The sequence below is a fragment of the Lynx rufus genome, unplaced genomic scaffold, assembly GCF_022079265.1.
Source record: "Lynx rufus isolate CCGP_SWC_20201006 ecotype Redwood Valley unplaced genomic scaffold, mLynRuf1.p SCAF_13, whole genome shotgun sequence".
Lineage (NCBI taxonomy): Eukaryota > Metazoa > Chordata > Mammalia > Carnivora > Felidae > Lynx > Lynx rufus.
In genome coordinates, this window is record NW_025814827.1 from 63,061,274 (window position 1) to 63,083,423 (window position 22,150).

The following is a 22,150-nucleotide window of genomic DNA, read 5'->3' on the forward strand; positions in this document are numbered from 1 at the left end:
AATGAGTTTTGAGTGGAATGGAATACAAGCTGTATTCAGGAGGCCAGCCACCTGGGGAAAAGGTGGACTCTTGTCCAAAGGCTAACCCCTAAGTTTTCTTCCTGGCCCAGGGATTTTTAAAGGGGTTTAGGGTAGTTAACCTGTTAAGGAAGCGTATTGGTCTATAACATTTCTTGATTACATGCAGATTCGATGGTACCAGCTGTAGACATCATGGTGCTCAGAAGTTGTACCCGGAAGTCTAATCCCTCAGTGCCTAGGTGTTCTGCAAAAGGGGTCTGGATCCTTGAAGCCAGGGAGGGGTTGTGCATGAGGACCTAGTTTCCGTTTAATGACTGAGAAGTGCTTCATTATTATTTTTTTTAGGAAAAATGTATGATCTATAGCTATACAAAGAAAGGATTAGTTAATCGTGTGGGCTATGGGTACTTGTTAAAGCTTAAAGACTACTAGGTTGGCTGGAGGGGCCAAGGTGGCTTCATGCTCAGTAATTTGTTTCAGTTTAGATATAAATCTACCTTTTAGCCCTTCATGTGCAATTAGATATAGAGACGTATTAACTTATTTTCACAACCACATATTTGACTTTAGTTTATTTGCCAAATTACATTTATAATAACCTGTCTTAGAGTTTTAATTAAGGCTACTGAGTACTATACTTTAAAAATTGAAATGTAACTTAAATACCATAAATTCATTCTTTTAAATTATACAATTCTGTTTGCTTTAGCACATTCACAAAGTTCTTCAACCATCATGCCACCACTCTCTACTTCCAGAATATTTCATCCACACAGTAAAGTATGTACCCATTAGCAGTCACACCCTCTTCCTTCTCCTCCACTGTTTTTGGAAACCATCAACATACTCTTTTTATAGAAATGCCTATGTTGAATTTACATATACATGGAATTACATAATATGTGATTTTTGTGTCTGGTTTCTGTAATTTAATATAAATATTAAAAAAAATCCACCATGGAAGAGAGATCACAACCAACACCAAGAAACACAATTATTAGAGAATATTGTGAAAAATTATATGACAACAAACTAGATGATTTGGAGGAAATGGACAAATTCGTAGACACCCACACACTACCAAAACTCAAACAGGAAGATGTAGAAAATTTGAACAAACCAGTTACCAGCAAAGAAATTGAATCAGTTATCAAAAATCTCCAAACAAATAAGAGGCCAGATGGCTTCTCAGGGGAATTCTACCAGACATTTAAAGCAGAGTTAATACCTATCCTTCCCAAACTATCGCAAAAACTAGAAATGGAAGGAAAGCTTCTGGACTCATTCTATGAGTCCTTGATTCCCAAACCAGACAGACCACACTAAAAAGGAGAATTACAGGACAATATCCCTGATGAACATGGATGAAAAAAATTCTCAACAAGATACTAGCAAATCCAATTCAATAGTATATTAAAAGAATTATACACCATGGTCATGTGGGACTTATTCCTGGGCTGCAGGGCTAATTCAGTATTTGCAAAACAATCAATGTGATACATCATGTTAATAAAAGAAAGGATAAGAACCATAGGATCCTGTCAATAGATGCAGAAAAAGCATTTGGCAAAATACAGCACCCTTTTTTAATAAAAACCCTCAAGAAAGTTGGGATAGAAGGAACATACCTTAACATTATAAAAGCCATATGAAAAGCCTACAGTTAATATCATACTCAATGGGGAAAAACTGAGAGCTTTCCCCTGAGATCAGGAACACGACAGGGATGTCCACTCTCACCGCTGTTGTTTAACATCATGTTGGAACTCCTAGCCTCAGCAATCAGATAACAAAATGAAATAAAAGGCAAAAAAGTAAAACTTTCACCTTTCACAGAGGACATGATACTCTATATGGAAAACCTGAAAGACTGTATCAAAAAGCTGCTAGACCTGATACAAGAATTCAGCAAAGTCACAGGGTACAAAATCAATGTACAGAAATGAAGCAACCAATAATGAAGCAACAGAAAGAGAAATCAAGAAATCCACCCCAGGGGCGCCTGGGTGGCGCAGTCGGTTAAGCGTCCGACTTCAGCCAGGTCACGATCTTGCGGTCCGTGAGTTCGAGCCCCGCGTCGGGCTCTGGGCTGATGGCTCAGAGCCTGGAGCCTGTTTCCGATTCTGTGTCTCCCTCTCTCTCTGCCCCTCCCCCGTTCATGCTCTGTCTCTCTCTGTCCCAAAAATAAATAAACGTTGAAAAAAAATTTTTTTAAAGAAATCCACCCCATTTATAATTGCGCCATGAACCATAAAATAACTAGGAATAAACTTAACCAAAGATGTAAAAGATCTGTATGCTAAAAGCCTTAGAAACCTTATGAAGGAAACTGAAGAAGACACAAAGAAATGGAAAAACATTCCATGTTCATGGATTGGAAGAACAAATATTGTTAAAATGTCAGTATTACTCAAAGCAATCTACACATTCAATGCAATCCTAATTAAAATTGCACTGGCATTCTTCACAGAGTTAGAACAATCCTAAAATTAGGATGGAACCACAAAATACCCTGAATAGCCAAAGCAATTTTGAAAAAGAAAACCAAAGCAGGAGGCATCACAATCCCAGACTTTAAGCTTCTATTACAAAGCTGTAATCATCAAGCCATTATGGTATTGGCACAGAAACAGACACATAGATAAATGGAATAGAGAACCCAGAATTGGACCCAAAAATGTATGGCCAACGAATCTTTGACAAAGCAGGAAAGAGTATCCAATGGAAAAAAGACAGTCTCTTTAGCAAATGGTGCTGGGAGAACTGGACAGCAGCATGCAGAAGAATGAAAATGGACCACTTTCTTACATCATATACAAAAATAAACTCAAAATGGATGAAAGACCAAAATTGAGACAGGAAACCATCAAAACCTTCTTTGACCTTAGCTGCAGCAAATTCTTACTCAGCATGTCTCTGAAGGCAAGGGAAATAAAAGCAAAAATGAACTATTAGGACCTCATCAATAAGCTTCTGCACTGCAAAGGAAACAATCAACAAAACTAAAAGGCAACCAACAGAATGGGAAAAGATATTTGCAAATGACATATCAGATAAAGGGCCAGTATCCAAAATCTATAAAGAATTTACCAAACCCAACACCTGGAAAACAGATAATCCAGTGAAGAAATGGGCAGAAGACATGAATAGACATTTTTCCAAAGAAGACATCCAGATGGCCAACAGACACATGGAAAGATGTTCAACATCACTCATCATCCGGGAAATACAAAAGAAAACCACATTGAGATACCACCTCACACCTGTAAGAGTGGATAACATTAACAACTCAGGAAACAACAGATGTTGGCAAGGATGTGGAGAAACGGGAAGCCTCCTGCACTGTTGTTGGGAATGCAAACTGGTGCAGCTTCTCTGGAAAACAGTGTGGAGGTTCCTCAAAAAATTAAAAATCTACGACCCAGCAATAGCACTACTAGGAATTTATCCAAAGGATACAGGAGTGCTGATTCATAGGGGCACATGTACCCCAGTGTTTATAGCAGTGCTTTCAACAATAGCCAATTTATGGAAAGAGCCGAAATGTCCATCAATTGATGAATGGATAAAGAAGATGTGGTTTATATACATAATGGAATACTACTTGGCAATAAGAAGGATTGAAATCTTGCCATTTGCAGCAATGTGGATGGAGCTGGAGGGTGTTATGCTAAGTGAAATAAGTCAGAAAAAGACAGATATCATATGTTTTCACTCATACGTGGAATTTGATAACCTTAACAGAAGTCCATGGGGGAGGGGAGGGGAGGGGAAAAATAGTTTCAAACAGAGAGGGAGGCAAACCATAAGAGACTGCTAACTACAGAGAACAAACTGAGGGTTGATGGGGAGGCGGAAGAGAGGGGAAAATGTGTGATTGGCATTGAGGAGGGCACTTGTTGGATGAGCACTGCATGTCGTATGTAAACGACGATCCATGTGAATCCACTCCCGAAGCCATGAGAACACTGTATACATTGTATGTTAGCTAACTTGACAGTAAATTATATTTAAAAATAAAGATTCCACCATGTTGTGGCATATATCAGCACTCTATTTTGAAGTGTATAGATACAGTGTATTTTACTTCTTTTCATCAGCTGATGGACATTTGGGTTGTTTCCCTGTTTTGGCTGTCAAAGATAATACTGCCATGAACATTCTTGCTGTCCGCAACTACGTGGATAGAACCAGAGGGTATTATGCTAAGCTAAATTAGTCAGTTAGAGAAAGATGAATATCATATGACTTCACTCAAATGAGGACTTTAAGATACAAAACAGATGAACATAAGGGAAAGGAAGCAAAAAGAATATAAAAACAGGGAGGGGGACAAAAACATATGAGACACTTAAATATGGAGAATAATCTGAGGGTTACTGAAGGGGTTGTGGGAGGGGGGATGGGCTAAATGGGAAAGGGGCATTAAGAAATCTATTCCTGAAATCATTCTTGCACTCTATGCTAACTTAGATGTAAATTTAATAAATAAATAAAATAATGCTGCAGTGAATATACATGTACAATTTTTCATGTGAACATGTTTTCAGTTTTCTTGCATATGTACTTAGGAGTGGAATTGTTGGGTCTGTACCAGCTCCATGCTTAACTTTATTGAGGAATTGCTAAACCATTTTCCAAAACAATTGCAACATTTTATACTCCCACCAACATGTATGAGGTTTCCAGTTGCTACACATCCTCCTGGACATGGACACTGTTATTGACTATCTTTTAATTATAGCTATTCGAGTGGCAGCAAATTCTATCTCATTGTGGTTTTGATTTGCATTGCACAGATGACTAAAATTGCTGGAAATCTTTTTTCATGTGCTTATTTGAAACTTCTACACTTTTAAAACTAGTTTTCCAATATATCAGGAGAAATGTGGCAGGGCAGGGGTTAGAAAAGCTGACTTAAGAGTTAATTGCAGAATACTTTTAAACATCTTTCATAATCTTAAACCATCCAGTTTACATTTAGTCAGCAAAAAAAATTGGTCAATGTAAAGAAACAACAACAATAATGAAAACAATAAGAGCTATACATTTTAAAATCCCATTATTGTCCTTAGGAAAGAGTTTAGATACTGTGTCTAGATGAGCACTTGTTATAAAAAAGATTGAATCACAATGAAAATATTTATATTATCCAAACTTTCAGAGTCCTTTCAACCAAAGCAATTTTATTTTCACATTCATTAAGTTTATTCTCTCTATATTTACTCCATCAGGTCCATCATGACTTACACAATGCTATTTCCTTAGATCTGTTTCTTCATCTGAGTAAGTCAATGTAAATAGCATTCAAATTAAGTGGTTAAATGTATATATATATCTAAGTTTTATATAAAATAATACGTGTATTAAAATATCACACTAATTATCAAACCAAAAGCACCTCATGAGAGTCAAAGTTTTTTTTTTTAATTTTTTTTTAATGTTTATTTTTGAGACAGAGCATGAGCAGGGGAGGGGAAGAGAGAGAGGGAGACACGGAATCTGGAGCAGGCTAGAGGCCTTGAGCTGTTAGCACAAAGCCCCACGCGGGGCTCAAACTTGTCAACTGTGAGATCATGACCTGAGCAGAAGTCAGACACTCAAACAACAGCCACCCAGGTGCCCTGAGTCAAGGTTTTACATAGAAGAAGAATAATCTAGTTGGCCAGTAAGGCATGTAATAAATTTATAAACAAAATTTTTGCTTGAAAATTGTAATGAAACCATAGGTAATACTGAAGATAAAAAATGAAAAAGTATGGCGTCTGACTCTTGATTCCTGCTAAGGTAATGATCTCATGGTTCATGAGTTTGAGCCCTGAGTTGGTTTTTGCACAGACACTATGGAACTTAAGATTCTCTCTGTCTCCCTCCCTCTCTCTGCCCCTTCCCTGCCTGCACTCGCTTACTCACTCTCTCAAAATAAATAAAAGTGAAAATTTTTAAAAATGAAAGTTATTCATCAATCTTTCTTCTGAAATTTCAAGAGCTTTCACATAAAGTTCACTTGGAAATACTTTAGATAATTCCTAAAGAATTGAGTTCCAACAGCTACAGAAGTTTAATTAACATGCTGTTGTTAACCAAACTTTCTTTGGTACTGACTGCAAAAAAGTTAAATGAGAAATTGTCATGCTTAAGGTGTTAGATTTTAAAAAAATGAATTTTGGGGGGCACCTGGGTGGCTCAGTCAGTTGAGTGACCAACTCTTGATTTCAGGGTCGTGAGATCAAGCCTCAGGTCAGGTTCCACGCTGAGTATGGAGCCTGCTTAAGATTCACTCTCTCTCTCTCCCTCTGCTCCTTTTCCCCACTCTCTCCTTCTCTCTCAAATAAAAATAAATGTATTTTTTCTAAGTGAACTTTTTAAGAGTACCTAGATACTAAGAAAAATTCAAAGTTTTTCATTTAGAAGGAAGTTAAAGAACATATATATTACTTGTGCTCTCCGCTATCACCTTCTAATGTGTCTATTTCTAGGGCATTGTACTGTAAGTTGCTTATACTCAAGTGTGCAAGAGTACTAAAACTGATCAATGATTAGTACTTTCAATTTTTTGCGCTTGTCACTACACAGTTTAGCGATAGTTCATTTTTATCTAATACCTTCTACTTTTTAAGTTTTTTACTAATTTATCTTATATTTTGTCACATGCACTAAAATGTAGCTTTCGTGAGGGCAGGGTTTTTTCTACTATGATCATAGTTCTATTACCAATGTTTGTAAACATGCCTACCTCAGGTGTTCAATAATTATGTGTTAAATAAAATGAATGAATTATTCTGAGATTGAAAGTTAAATGTTATACACCGCACCATCCAACTTTTCATTCAACAAATATTCACTCAGCATCTAATGGGTTTTAAGTATTCTGATATTATATAGGAATACACAAATGAGCTTGTAGTCTTGTCCAAATGTTATTATTGAAATTTATGGAATTTTTTCACTATGTGTCACACACAACAAACCTTAAATTTGTGCTATATAATGGAAGATTTTTGAAATAGGATTCCATTATGGATTAATGCATGCTTTCTATTTTGCTGTAAGACATATTTCCTGACTCTGACAAGGTGTATTAAATCACTCAATGGTAAGATAGTGTTTTTTTCTCAGTATTTGAGTGTTTTACTTACTAGGAATTACCTGTTCTGGTCACAAAGCTATTTATATCAATTGTAGGTGTTATTGTATTTAAAATAATTTTATTTCCTATGGACCAATGAGATATGGGTATAAAATAATACAAATTGTTCTTTCGATAGAAAATAGTTGAAATGTTTCTGAAAGATTGAAAAATAGGACAAAATAAAATGCTGCTGGATTAGGTATGGGTAAGAATTTTTTAAAGCTGATATTAAAAACTATAGAAAGTGATGTCAGATGAGTATACTTCTCTACTTTAAGAAAAAATGAAAATTATATTTAAAGCACATACAAATAGGTCAGGTATAAAATTTTTATGATTCTCTGAAATTTAGTCTATCATATGTAGACTTTTGGGGTCTGATACAATAGATGCTTTGGAGTGTTTAACATGAATTAAAATCTCACCTGTGCCATTCATAATCTATGAGTATCTACATAAAAATGGTTAATTTCCTAATCTTCAGTTCTCTAATCTGTGAAATTTTGTGATATTTCATGACTTAAAAAACGTAAATTCCAAAACAAAAGCATTTAAAAATTAAAAGATGATGTCACAACATTTAATTATTAAGTTAAAGGTAAATTTTAAATCACCCAAAATGTTAATTATCCCGCAGTTTTCATCTTTGTGTTTCATGACAAGTATTTCAAACATATGTCAATTTATTTCAGTTTACTTTGACCTCGGTGGAATGGTTAAGAGTGTATTGGAGAGCACATTCATGTTGGGTGTTAGGGTATAGGTTGTTTCATATAAGCTCACTTCCTTTGTATAATTATGAATACTTTGGTTTTGCTGGTATGATCAAAATTGCCTTTGTTAATTAATATTTTAGGTATTGAATGCATGTTGAAGTATTCCCATAACAACATTCACATATCTTTGTATTTTTTTCTATTAAAGTACTTACAAAAATGGTAGCCTATAGAGAATAATGAAATATTGGAAAATTCAGTGAGTATTAGGAGGTAGTAATCCAATAAATAAGGCAATATTCTAATTTTATAGCAGGTTAACAGCACACGTCAAATCTGCCAATATAAAACTTTTATTTACTTAGATGGCATTAATAAATTCAGTGTATCCACATTAAACTTGTACTTATGTATGTGCTTCATGAGTATTCAAGTAACAGTATTTTTAAATATATAAATACTTGGAGTGAAACTGAATATTAAGTATCCCTAGGTAAAAGCTACAACTTTTAATTATAATATATGACTAAATTTACAGAGAGGAGGTTTGAATTTTGACTTACTAAGGAGATTGACTTATATAAAATATAACTAAGGACTTGAATGTTAAATACACAATATCTTTTCTAATCACTAATTCCCCACATTCTTGTCAGATGCAACAGAAAGTATATATGGAATTAAATGAAATATTAAATCTTAATGAAGTGTTTTAACTCTGTTTTTTTTTTTTTTAATGTTGATTTATTTTTGAGAGACAGAGCATGAGTTAGGGAGGGGCGGAGAGAGGGAGACACAGAATCCGAAGCAGGCTCCAGGCAATGAGCTGTCTGCACAGAGCCTGACACTCAGAGCCTGACACGGGGCTTGAACTCACAAGCTGAGAGATCATGACCTGAGCCTAAGTTGGTTGCTTAACCAACTGAGCCACCCAGGCACCCCTCTTGATGAAGTGGTTTAAATCATACCATCTCCAACATGGTCATATAGATTTTTAATATTCTTTAAAATGTTTAAATTTTTTTTTTAGTAAAATTTACCTTCTAAAATGATGCATATGATCTCATGGTAATTTTCAATGACAAAAAACTCCATATCCCCTTTCACATTTGTATTTATAAACTAAACAATTGATCAGTAGGCAGACACCTATAAAAAAAAAAAAAAAGCTCATGGCAAATACCCCATCAATGTCAGGGCAAAGGAAGTTTGGTGTTTTATCTGTTTCCCTAGCCTATAAGAACAATGGGAAGAACAACAACAACAACAAAAAGACATAAGTTATAGTATTGCTGAATAAGTATTGAATAAATGCCTTACACTGAAATGATTAAGGTCAGAAGTAGGAGAGATGGAGAGAAGGAAAGAAGGAGAAAGTGAAGAGAAAGAGTCTTGTTTTGACTTAAGATAATGGTAGAAGCTTTGAGATTTTGAATATCTCTGAACCAATTATTTAGTTGCTCTCTTAAAAATGCATTTATCCTCGCTTAGAAAAGACTTGAAGTGGTGTTGAATCTCTCTACTAGCTTTTGATTAAATTTTCAATGATAAAGGATACCTGTCATATGTCACTGCTCAGTAAGGACACCATTCTTCAGTCCAGTGACAGAGAAAGTAAATGCAGAGCAATAGAAAAAAGTCAATTTAATTATAGATACTAAGCTACATAAAATATTCTAATACTGCCAGTGCTTATAAATGGATTATTTAAAAAGTACTCAGATCAGAGAAAACTACCTGTGCGACTCTGAGACTATTACCCACTATTAATTGTCAAGTGAGATTTTATTGATCTCATCCATCAACTTTTTTTCTTCTTTTTTTTCAAATTTCTGAAACTAGTTGTTTTGGTATTGATTGTTCCTAAAGGCTCTTACTCACTTCCCCTGTTGTGCTAATACGAACAGAGATTTGTAAATATGCACTGTTCTTCTAACATACTTGTTGTTAAACGCAAAATAATAGCAATAGATCAAGAAACACCATAAGATGACAAAACATTGTGAAATTAAGTATTTTCATGAATTGAGTGATAGGATTTTAATAATACCCAACTGTTATTTAAGATTACAATTTATCTTCCTTCCCTTGTACTGGGGAGAGTAATATAAAAAATAACACTGAAGATTATGTGCTACATTTTTACAAAAATCTTACTTTACCATAAATGAAATATGGGTATTCTTATGGAAGCCAGGAAATCTAGAATAATAAAGATAAAAAAATTTTTCAGGATGGATTGATAATTTTTTCCTAAGAGAAACTAATGAGAAAAAAATGACTAGGGAAAAAAGTGTTATTAACAATTTACTTAAAGTTTATTTAATTGTATGTGTTATTTAAGAAGTGTTGAAAAAGTCACCCCTATTAGATTCAGTGGTACTAGCATGCTCCTGCAAAAATACAAATTCTCTTAAATAACAGTATGAAAAGAGAAAGATACAAAAATATTAAATTTAGGACTATAACCTCTAGTCTGTTAAGGATATACTGAATGTCTGCTGAATGAGCAAATATTTAAACTCACCAATATTTATATTCGAATGTATAAAATGTTTGGAATTTTCTTGTCAAAAAATTAATTAACTTATATTGTGTTGAAGCTCTCCTATTATTTTGGATTAGATGGTAGGTACATGACTATATTTTTTTTTCCTAAAATTATGGAATTGTATGCTTAAAAGGGTAAATCTTACTCTAAGTAATTTCTCAATAAAAATGTATAAATTGCAAATTGATTTTAACGTTCACTTATAGATCAGAATCTATATATGTAATAGGAAAAATCTTTCTATGCAAATGAATTGCATAGAATTATTTTTCCATTTAAATAATGACATTAATTTTTGAGAGATAATTTTTAAAAACACATTTTAACCTTTTAGATTTAAAATACTGTTTCAAAGATCAAACTATTGACTTACCATATGAAATGATTTTAAATATTTATATAGTAAATGTACTTTGTATGAATATTTTTCCTTAATTCCCTCGATACGTGTTTTTTTTCCCAAGAGACTAAAATATTAAATATCACAGACTGTTTCCTGGCTATCATATCCAACTATTATTTCTCATAATTTTACAATGTAATTATACTGTTAGTTATTGGAATTCTGTAATATATAATTCAGTTTTATTCAGGAATTGTCTTGCACTTATAGAAAAGTGCAGTAAAGAGAACTAGGTCATAATTTTGAAGTACTCAGTCCTCCTGTGTTCTCAAAGAGTTTGTGTAGGTGCATTGGCTTCTTTCCCTTCTAGCTTCTGGTGACTTCCCTCAATCCTTGGCATTGCCTGGCTTAGCAGCTGCGTAGGTCTGTCTTCATATTCCCATGGCCTTATTTTTTTGTGTCTTTGTGTTTTCTCCTCTTCTAATAAGAACACCAGTCATTGAATTTGGGGCCCACACTAGATTCAATGTGATACTCTCTTAAGATCCTTAGCCAATTACATTGTAAAAACCCTAATGATAAGTAAAGTGACATTCTATGATTCATTGTGCACATGATTTTTTTTCGGGAGGGGGGGAGTCCTATGATAGAATTGAAATGATTTATTTTTATTTTTTTTAAAAAAAATTTTTTTAACGTTTTATTTATTTTTGAGACAGAGAGAGACAGAGCATGAACGGGGGAGGGGCAGAGAGCGAGGGAGACACAGAATCGGAAGCAGGCTCCAGGCTCTGAGCCATCAGCCCACAAAGCCCGACGCGGGGCTCGAACTCACGGACCGCGAGATCGTGACCTGAGCTGAAGTTGGACGCTTAACCGACTGAGCCACCCAGGCGCCCCGAAATGATTTATTTTTAAATGATAGAATTCATTAGTGAAATATGAATACATTTTGGGAAGGTTTGTTTCTCTAAGACTTTGTTTAGAGTAGTTCTATGTTCACAGGAAAATGTAGAGGAAGGTCAGAGATTTCTCATACTCTCTGCCCCCATACATGCAGTCTCCTCCATTATCAACAGCTCCTGAAAGAATGGTTTACAACAATGAATCTACTTTGACAAATTTTAATCACCAAAAGTTCATACTTTACATTAGGGTTTATGCTTGGTATTGTACATGCTATGGGTTTGGACAAATATATAATGGCATGTATCCATTTTCACAGTACCACAAAGAATATATTCATGGTGTTAAAAATCCTCCGTTCCCTATCTAGTCATCCCTCCTATCCCTGAAACCCTGACAGCCACTGATCTTTCTTCTGTTTCCATAGTTTTGCTATCTCCAGAATGTCATATAGTAAGAGTTCTACAGTATATGGCCTTTTCAGAGAATTGGCTTCTTTCACTTAGTAAAATAAAATTAAGTTTCCTCCCTGTATTTTCATGGCTTGATAGCTCATTTCTTTTGAGCACAAAATACTATTGTCTGGATGTACCATGGTTTATTTATCCATTCACCAATTACAGGATATCTTGGTTATTTCGAAGTTTGGGCAGTTATGGTTAAAGATGTAAATATCCAAGGGAAACTTCTGTGTGGACATAAGTTCTGGAAAGGTTTTTAAATAACAAATGCAATACATGTAATTTTTAAAGAACTAGACATATTTTCTCTTTCCTGTGAGGCAGTTTTAGTTATTTGTGCTCTTCAAGGGTTTCATCCATCTCATCAACTTTTTTACATTTTTTGACTATCAATAATCAATAGATTAGTAAATCCAAAGGTCACAATTGAATCACTTATTATTTTATAACTTATTGATATTTCCTAATGTTTACTCATTCTCAATTGATAGGTGTTATTTATACAAGATTCCTGGTCATGAGCTACAGGACCCAAGCTACAGGACCCATTTATTATTATAAATGAATATTTTTATCTAAGATTTTATTGGTTTCTAATATGTTATTTTCCTGTTAATATATCATCACTAATACTTTTTAAAACCTTGTTCCTAGAATAATAAAATGAGTTCCAGAGCTTTGCCTTATTTTTTATTCTATAACCATGTTTTTGTAACATCTAGACTTCTGTGGTCTAAATGTTGAGCATGTTCCCAGCTTAAGATATATGGTTCTGGTATTTGAAGGGGGACATTATTTACTTAATTTTAATGTTTCTAGGATTAATATTTTCTATTTTCAAGAAGGTATTAAGTATTTTTCTAGTAATTTCCTCTTTTCATCCATGTTTTTGTATGTCAGAAAATAGTATACATAATATTCTCTCAGTATCTGTTTAATCTTTGTAGTACCTGGGTGTCTCTCTTTTAACATTTAATACTCTGTATAAACCCTGACCACTTTTTTGTATTCAGAATATAGAGACTTTTCTATATGATAATTTTTTTCCAGATAATCAATTTGTTGACTATGTTGGATATGTGGTTACATTCTACTAATTTCTGCACTTGTATTTAATATTTTCTTCCTCATAATTCCTTATTATATTGTTCTTTTTCTTACTTGTTTGTTTAATTTTTTAATGTTTATTTTTGAGAAGGAGTGCGAGACAGAGTCCGAGTGAGGGAGGGGCAGAGAGAGAGGGAGACACAGACTCCAAAGCAGGCTCCAGGCCATGAGCTGTCAGCACAGAGCCCAATCCAGGGCTCAATCCCACCCACCGTGAGACCATGACCTGAACTGAAGCCAGACGCTTAACCTACTGAGCCACCCAGGTGCCCCTTTTATTTCAAATATTGGAAGCTTAGAATGTTTTTTTTTTTCTCCAAAACATTCAAGACTATAACTTTTCATCTAAGAAACATTTATCGCCTTCTACAAACTTAGTGTTTTTACTGTGATAAAATTTTAAGTATTTCAAATTTGTAATGATTTATTCATTGACTCAGGTTTGTACAACAGATTTTTTTATTTAAAAATATATGGGGCGCCTGGGGGGCGCAGTGGTTAAGCGTCCGACTTCAGCCAGGTCACGATCTCGCGGTCCGTGAGTTTGAGCCCCGCGTCAGGCTCTGGGCTGATGGCTCAGAGCCTGGAGCCTGTTTCCGATTCTGTGTCTCCCTCTCTCTCTGCCCCTCCCCCGTTCATGCTCTGTCTCTCTCTGTCCCAAAAAAAAATAAATAAACGTTGAAAAATAAATAAATAAAATAAAATAAAATAAAATAAAATAAAATAAAATAAAATAAAATAAAATAAAATAAAATAAAATAAAATAAAATAAAAATATGTGTGTGTGGGGGGGTGTGTTGGTGGCTCAGTCCGTTTAGGATCCAACTTTAGCTCAGGTCATGATCCACCGGTCATGAATTCAAGCTCCACATGGGAGCTCTCTCTCTCTCTAAAATAAATAAACATTAAAAAAATAAAAAATGCTTGAAAAATTTTAAGTGAAAATTATGTGGCTCTCAAAATTTTAAAATATCAAATATAAGTGCACTGTAGTGAGAAAATGTAATTTGTATAATACAAACTTCTGTTTAAATTTGAAGGCCAGCTTTATGTCTCAGCCTATGATCATTTATTATAAGTGTTTCCTTGAAAATAAAAACTTAAAAATGTGGATATTCTAATCAATTATACAGAGTTCTTAATATATGTCTCCATTACATCAATCTTAATAATTGAACTTCTAGAGTCTTCTATTATCTTAATGATTTTCCCCCTTGATCTAATAGTTACAGTCAAAAGTGTATTAAAATTCCTCCTAACATAGTAGATCAATTCATTTTTTTTTATTTAAAAAAAAATTTTTTTTTCAATGTTTATTTATTTTTGGGACAGAGAGAGACAGAGCATGAACGGGGGAGGGTCAGAGAGAGAGGGAGACACAGAATCGGAAACAGGCTCCAGGCTCTGTGCCATCAGCCCAGAGCCTGACGCGGGGCTCGAACTCACGGACCGCGAGATCGTGACCTGGCTGAAGTCGGCTGAAGTCGGACGCTTAACCGACTGCGCCACCCAGGCGCCCCTAATTCATTTGTTTTTTTTAAGAGTACTATATTTGAGGGTTATTCTTTGAAAACAAAGTTTAGTATTTTTGAATGATTTTGGCCTTTGATACAGTTTTCATTATATATGTATTCAATTGTTTTAATTAATTGTAGCTTCAAATTATTTTTCTAAATAGTTTCCTTTGCTTTCTTTTAGTTGAAATTTTCTTCCTTGAATCTCTCTGTGGACCTTTTTGTGTAACATAAATTAGAAAGAGGACAAGACATACATAATCTTAGAGTTACCTTTGAGAGTACAAAGAGTTACCTTTGAGAGTACCTTTGGAGATAATCCTACCAGATAAGATATCCTGCCCCATATGTCTTTTTGTCATTTCCTGGAAAACATACTTTTCACCTGCCTCTTAAGGAGGATAATAATTAGAAAGCTTAAAGTAAAGCTGTGAAATATAATCAGCATATTGAATATTCCAGTTGTTTTTTTTTTAACAAAAATCATTCCCTTTTGTCTTCTTCCTGGGTAGCACTTTTACTAGTCTGAAGCATGCTGTGTTTGCTTTTGACCCAAACCTTTGTTATCAGTAAATAATTCTATATACATAGCTGGAACAGGTTCAATTTGCCATATTATTAAGTGAAAATTATTAAATGTACTGATTTCTTAGGTTAATATAGTCGAGAAAATTTAAAACTGTACCATCCCAATATCTAGATGGTGGTAATTATATGCTAGATAAAGATTTAATTATCTAATTAATTATTTTAATAAATGATAGATTATTCAAAAAGCTGAAATAATATCTTTATGAAAACAGAATGACTACTTGTAGGTTCAGCAGATTGGGCACATATGGATGAGATGACATTTAAAGCAGGCCATGTTGGTAGATGTGACATGGAGATAGAAGTAAAGATAATTTCAGTTGTAGATAAGAGGGTGAGCAAAGTCATCATAGAGAATTTTTGGTTCTTTCATAAAAACTAACAAGATAACGTTTATCCAAAACATAGATGATATTAAGATGAGTTTACCTCTTATTAATCTATATGGTGGATATAAATGTCTTGTAGCCCAGTGTTCTTCTCTTTCTTGCTAATAGATCCTACTTGTATTGTTTCAGTAAAGTGACCAGTTAAAAAGCTATTCTGCATTCTTCCTTGAAGTGGCTGCTGCTATGTAATTAACCTCTGTCTAATATATTTAAGGAAAAACTGTTGAGTGGATCTTTCATAAAAGTTTTTTAAAGGTGGTATGGGAAGGGGTTGACTGCCTTAGCCAGCATGTGTCTTTTGTTCGTTGCCTTTTCCTTTCTTTTACCTTACTCCCTGCAATACAACATTATGACTGGAACTCCTATAGCTATCTTGGAACTGCGCATAAATAAGCACAGAATAGGAATGACTGAGAAGAAAGTCTGGGTTTGTAAAAACACAAAAGGGCTTTAGGACTAGCCCTGATCACCACCTTTATATTTCTTTTTATGTGATAAAGGTAAAACCCCTAATTTTTTCAAATCACACTTTTTCAGATCTTTGTTACCAGAAGTCAAATACAGTTCTGTACTTATGTAATATGAAGGTTGAATTTTATTTTGAATTATAATTTAGAAAATGCATTTCCTTTTGAAAACAAAACTAAAATTAACATTCCCTTGACAAAATATTACTTTGTGTTAGTAATGAAAACTATTTTTATCAGATATTTTAAATACTTAAATATTAGATATTAAATATTGAAACAATTTTTGTTAAGATACTAGTGCACAAACATTATTCCAAATATTTAATGCCTACCATGGACAGTGTGCTACAAAAGTTTGGTTGGTTTGTGCATTCATTCATAAGAAATCAGCATTAATGGGGGTGCCTAGGTGGCTCAATTGGTCAAGTGTCGGACTTCAGCTCAGGTCATAATCTCATGATTTGTAAGTTCAAGCCCCCCGTTGGGCTCTGTGCTGACAACTCAAAGCCTGGAGCCTGGTTCGGATTCTGTGTCTCCCTCTCTCTCTGCACCCCCCGGCCCCTGCGCTTGTGCTGTGTCTCTCTCTGTCTCTCAAAAATGAATAAATGTAAAAAAAATTTTTTAAAGAAATCAGCATTAATGGAGTACAGAAATATACATTTTGGGGTTCTCTATGTAACTCTGGCCATTGTACTAAAATTGTGTACATCAAAAGAACTCTTTAAATAAATGCTGGCATAAGAATGGTGAATTGAATTGCATATAACTTATACCTCAATTAAGCTGTGTAAGGCATCTCATGTGATTCTTATGAGGGTTTAGCCCTGAGTCATTTATTCACACGAATGGATTGTAGAACCATAAATATGAGAATCTACTGAAGGAAATACCACTTACTTTTCCTTTTCATAAGATAAAGAGAATAGTTGTTCAGACTGCCAAATTGAAATGGGTTTTGTAGGTTCAATTGTGCCTCTTCTTTTTTTTTAATTTTTTTTAACGTTTTATTTTTTTTTGAGACAGAGAGAGACAGAGCATGAACGGGGGAGGGGCAGAGAGAGAGGGAGACACAGAATCGGAAGCAGGCTCCAGGCTCTGAGCCATCAGCCCAGAGCCCGACACGGGGCTCGAACTCACGGACTGCGAGATCGTGACCTGAGCCGAAGTCGGACGCTCAACCGACTGAGCCACCCAGGGGCCCCCAATTGTGCCTCTTCTAAAGGCCTGCTATTGTGAATATTTTATAGACTTTCTTTTAAAAGCAAACTAAGCTAATTTAAGGTTGATGATGAACCTGTCAGCTGTGAAATTCTTCACTTCATTATTCTTCCATCTTCTCTGTGAAGATGATCTCAGTGTATATTATATCACTCAACTGAACTTTGACTATAGATTTGCCTTTATTTATCTTGAAAACTATATTCATTTGCCCCAATTCAGGCCCATGCAAAGACTTGAGCTCAGGGTTGTTGGAATGGTTAGGTATGCAATTCTTGAAAGGGCACTGAAATCTAGAGAAGTTTAATAATGATATCACTATTATTTCTTTTGTTTCAGTTAGCCATATTTCATTATAGCCTATGTCTTCTGGAAAATTAACCAGAGTTGTTATATATGCTATATATGCATATGCAACCTTCGTGAATTCTAAAATTTATTTAACCAAATTATTGCTATTTGGGGCAGTAAGAGATTTTCTGGGGGGTTAAGTGGGTTCCAATGATAGTTGAAAGATTTGTGTTAGGCATACTACGTATTCCGTTCAGCGTATGGTCAGCATTTAAAATTGAATGAGAATTTGCCTGCACGCATTGCTTTTTCTGAGACTTTAGAAAGAAGAAAACTCTCACAAGAACACCATGCATTTTTATCAGCTTGCTTGGAGAAATAGTCTGACACAATTTATTTTCATTTTGTGTCTCTCAAGGTAAAGTACATGCTCCAGGGTAAGCACAGAAATAGGGTACAGATCTTTCCCTGAATTGATAGACATGACATTTGTGCAAGTAGGTAGATAGAATGATTCACAAAAAAAATGGACTAGGAAGGAAGAAAGGTGAAATGTAAAAGCTGGAACTAATGTTATCAACTCAATCTGTTATCTGAGCTCACAAGTTAAACATAGCACTGCAGCGTCAGCATTTTCCAGGAAAGTAGAACGCTATAAATATCCACTGCTTGGAAGCGATATTTGACCTATAAAGGAACCACCATCCCAGCAGTACTTGCTGAAAAATTGGATAATGGTTGTCTGCAAAGTGGCAGACTTTCTTTGGAGTCTGGGCTGAACAGAGGAGTTCCCTGTAAAATAGCAATAGAATATGTTGTGAATTTTCAAGTTTTGACTGACATGTTTTGTTCATTATACATTTTCAAGAATTACCAGATTTAGCTCAATATCCTGAGCACTGTCTTAACAGAAACTGTGATATTTCAATTCCAAACTACTAAAATTCTAGTTGGATGCTGCAGTCCCATAAAAACTGTAATCCTAATTGATGGAATGGCGCTATTATTTCCTGTTTCAAAGCATGTTTGTGTATTAGGACTCACGGCTTAGAAGTATTTGGAATGCCATAAAACACAATGTATAGAATATTTAGAAATTGATCGGCTTATCTTCATTTTGGTTTTGTTTGTGTTTTTGGCTAATCAGAGAAATGCTAATGGCATAAATATTCTAATATTTTCCCTATTGCAGAAAAATATGTTGATTATTTTGATCCAGCAACACTGTTTTTCACACTTTGCACAGAACATGATAGCATTTGCATTAGGCATCAGTCTAAGGGCAACAGATTTATTTAAAGCTTATTTACCATGCTCTTTTCTGAAACAATTTTGATGATTCTCTGTTAACAGCACTGTCATTGCTACTATTCTAACATTTGCTTCTAATTTATTTTACTTCCATCCACCTGAACACAGTATATTTTAGTCTTGTACACTTTAAAAAATGTCCATTTTCTCTAAAATTCTTCTCTGTTATGCAGTGCTTTATAATGAAATATTTTAAATTATTACTTAAAATATCATAATTCATTTTAGTTAATAAGATCAGTAAGTTAATATTTTGTTTTTTTATCAATGAAGTCTTCTTTTATTATTCTTATTTCTTAACCTCTTCATGTTTCACCATTATGACTTTGACTTACTCTGAAAATGTATATCAAAGGTGATCAATTCTGACCACTTCCCCAAAACTTCCTTAGTTGAGTCTCTATTATTTCTTGCATCAAGTCCAACAACAGCCTCTATCAGATTTCCCTGCTTCACTTCTAGCTCATCTACAATCCATAGCAATCATAGAGACCTTTAAAAACCTGTTTATACTATCATTCTTGCCTATAAGCTCTCAAGTTCTCACATTCTCTAGAGTAAATCCAAACTCCTTTTCCCTAACTTGAAGACCCCACCTACTTCCTCAAATTGATTTTATATGATTATTCTCCTCTTTCACCTGTATCGCATTGCCATCCTTTCTGTTGCATCTTCTTGCCAAATCTGTTGCCAAATCAAATTTTCATCATCAGAAAATTCTTCTCTATTATTCTGTCTAAATTACCCACACTAACATGCAAGCTTCCAATTATGGGGCTTGCACATGGGGACGAATGGCACAGCATAGGGAATATAGTCAATGATATTGTCATAGTGTTGTTTAGTTACAGATGGATGGTACCTACACTTAAGGTGAGCACAGAATAACATAGGGATGTTGAGTCATTATGTTTTCACACCTGAAACTAATGTAACATTGTGTGTCAACTATACTCAAATAAGAAAATTAAAATAAATAACATTTTTACTATATTACCCAATTTTTATTTCTTCAAATTACATGTTAAAATATCACATACATTGGGGCAACTGTGTGGCTCAGTCAGTTAAGCATCCAACTCTTGATTTTGGCTCAGGTCATGATCTCAAGTTTTGTGAGTTCGAGCCCCACACTGGGCTCCCACTGACCGTGCGGAGCCTGCTTGAGATTCTCTCTCTGTCTTTCTCTCCCTGTCCTTCCCCTGCTTGCTTGCTCTCTTTCTCAAAATAAGCAAAATTAAAAAAAAATCACCTATATTTATCTTATTTGGAATATCTCATATCCAGCCTGAGAATATAAGCTTAATTATTAAAAGTCTATCATCAATAAGTTTTTGATCATTTGAAGGAGGCAGAAAAAAGCACTAGGAAAAGAGGATACAAATTGCAAAAAAGAGTTAACTCAAAGCGGTTTTGGGGGCACCAGGGTAGCTCAGTGGATTAAGCATCTAACTTTTGATTTTGGCTCAGATCATGGTCTCACGGTTGTGAATTGAGCCCTGTAGTCTCCACACTGGGCAGGGAACCTACTTAAGATTCTCTGCCTCCCTCTGCCCCTCTGGTACACATGCGTGCATTGGCTCAAAAAATAAATAAGTAAATAAATTAATTAAAAAAGGCTTCAAACAGCAGGTAAGATTTAAAAGAAAAACAAAAGAAATATTAATCTCCTTTTTCCCCATGCTCATAATTTTCTTGCACCTCTTATTCTAAATTTAATATCATCTCCCCACCTCTGTATAAGTCCAAATTGTCATAAAATTTTAAGGCTTCGATATAATTTCTTGACTGTCACTTTCCAGGATGTCCAGGGCTATAGTAATTTATTTTACATTAAAATACCTGAAACATTTTAACTCTACTTTGTTAATATTACAAGAATTATCGGTGTACATGAATATTGTCCCAATTCTCTCATGAACCCCAGTGTATGGTGTAGCTCTGATTTATATTTATATACCCCTGTCCTGTCCTGATTACTTCCATATTATGAATTTATTATTAACAAAATAATGGACAGGTATCAAACATGTATTTATTGGAAAGATAATTTATGTTCCATGCTTTCCAAATCAGATGGATATTGCATTGACACTTGATTTTGTGTCACTCCTCAGGTGAGCATATAAATTTTTGAAGTTTAAAGTTTATTTGAAAAAGTGGATATTATATATTTCAATATTTAATGATACATATTTTCTTTCATTCCATTTGTTTGTGTATTTGTTTCCTTATTTAAGTGTCTTTCTCAATGCTTTTGAATTAATGTACAAATTCTCCTTAGCCACTATCTAGAATCTATAAAAGAACAAGCATCAAATTTGGCCATAATTTGTCAAGAATTTTATTTAGTGAGATGATGCTTCCGGGGATATCAAATAGTTTAAATATTTTAATTTCAAGGGCAATTGTTTTGCTTTGTTTATTTTTTTATATTGATCAATCAAATGCAGGGGATTATAAGTCTAGATATATCAAAATAAGATTTAGATACGCATAGATGTAAACTTAGATAGACAAAAATTTATATGGATAAATAGCTAGATATGTATATAGTTATTTACTAATACTTAAAAATGTAGGAGCATGATGGGGAAGCTTTCCTTCCTTTTACATATCAGCCTTGAAGTGTTTAAGATCCTTGGTTAGGATTACTAAGAGAAAAATTTCAGAACTGATATCCAACTCTGGTTAATTTGGCTCCAAACTCTTGCTTGTGCCCTGCCATCTCTGGACACTCTCTTTGTCTCCCAAGAAGCAAGCTCTAACAATTTTGAGAATATCATCCATATTTTCTTTCTGTTCCAGGGTCCTAGGTATATTATCTCATGAGTTGTTTTTTTCCTTTACTGTCATCTAGAGAGTGTGTACGTACGTATTAATGGTGGCAGTTGGGCAGGGCTCAGTTGCTACACAAAAGACTCATAGGACCAAAATAATAAGTTTTACAAATCTGTGGTTTGTTACAAGAAAATTATACTACATAGCAACTTGTTTCTTAAGAAAGAACAATAATCACATTGAAAAGCTATTTCACACCAAGAGTTCAGAGAATCTGAGTATAATCTCCAACCATCCCTTGGAGGGGCACCATGATGTGCTTTCTCTTTTGGGTCAAGATCACCATCT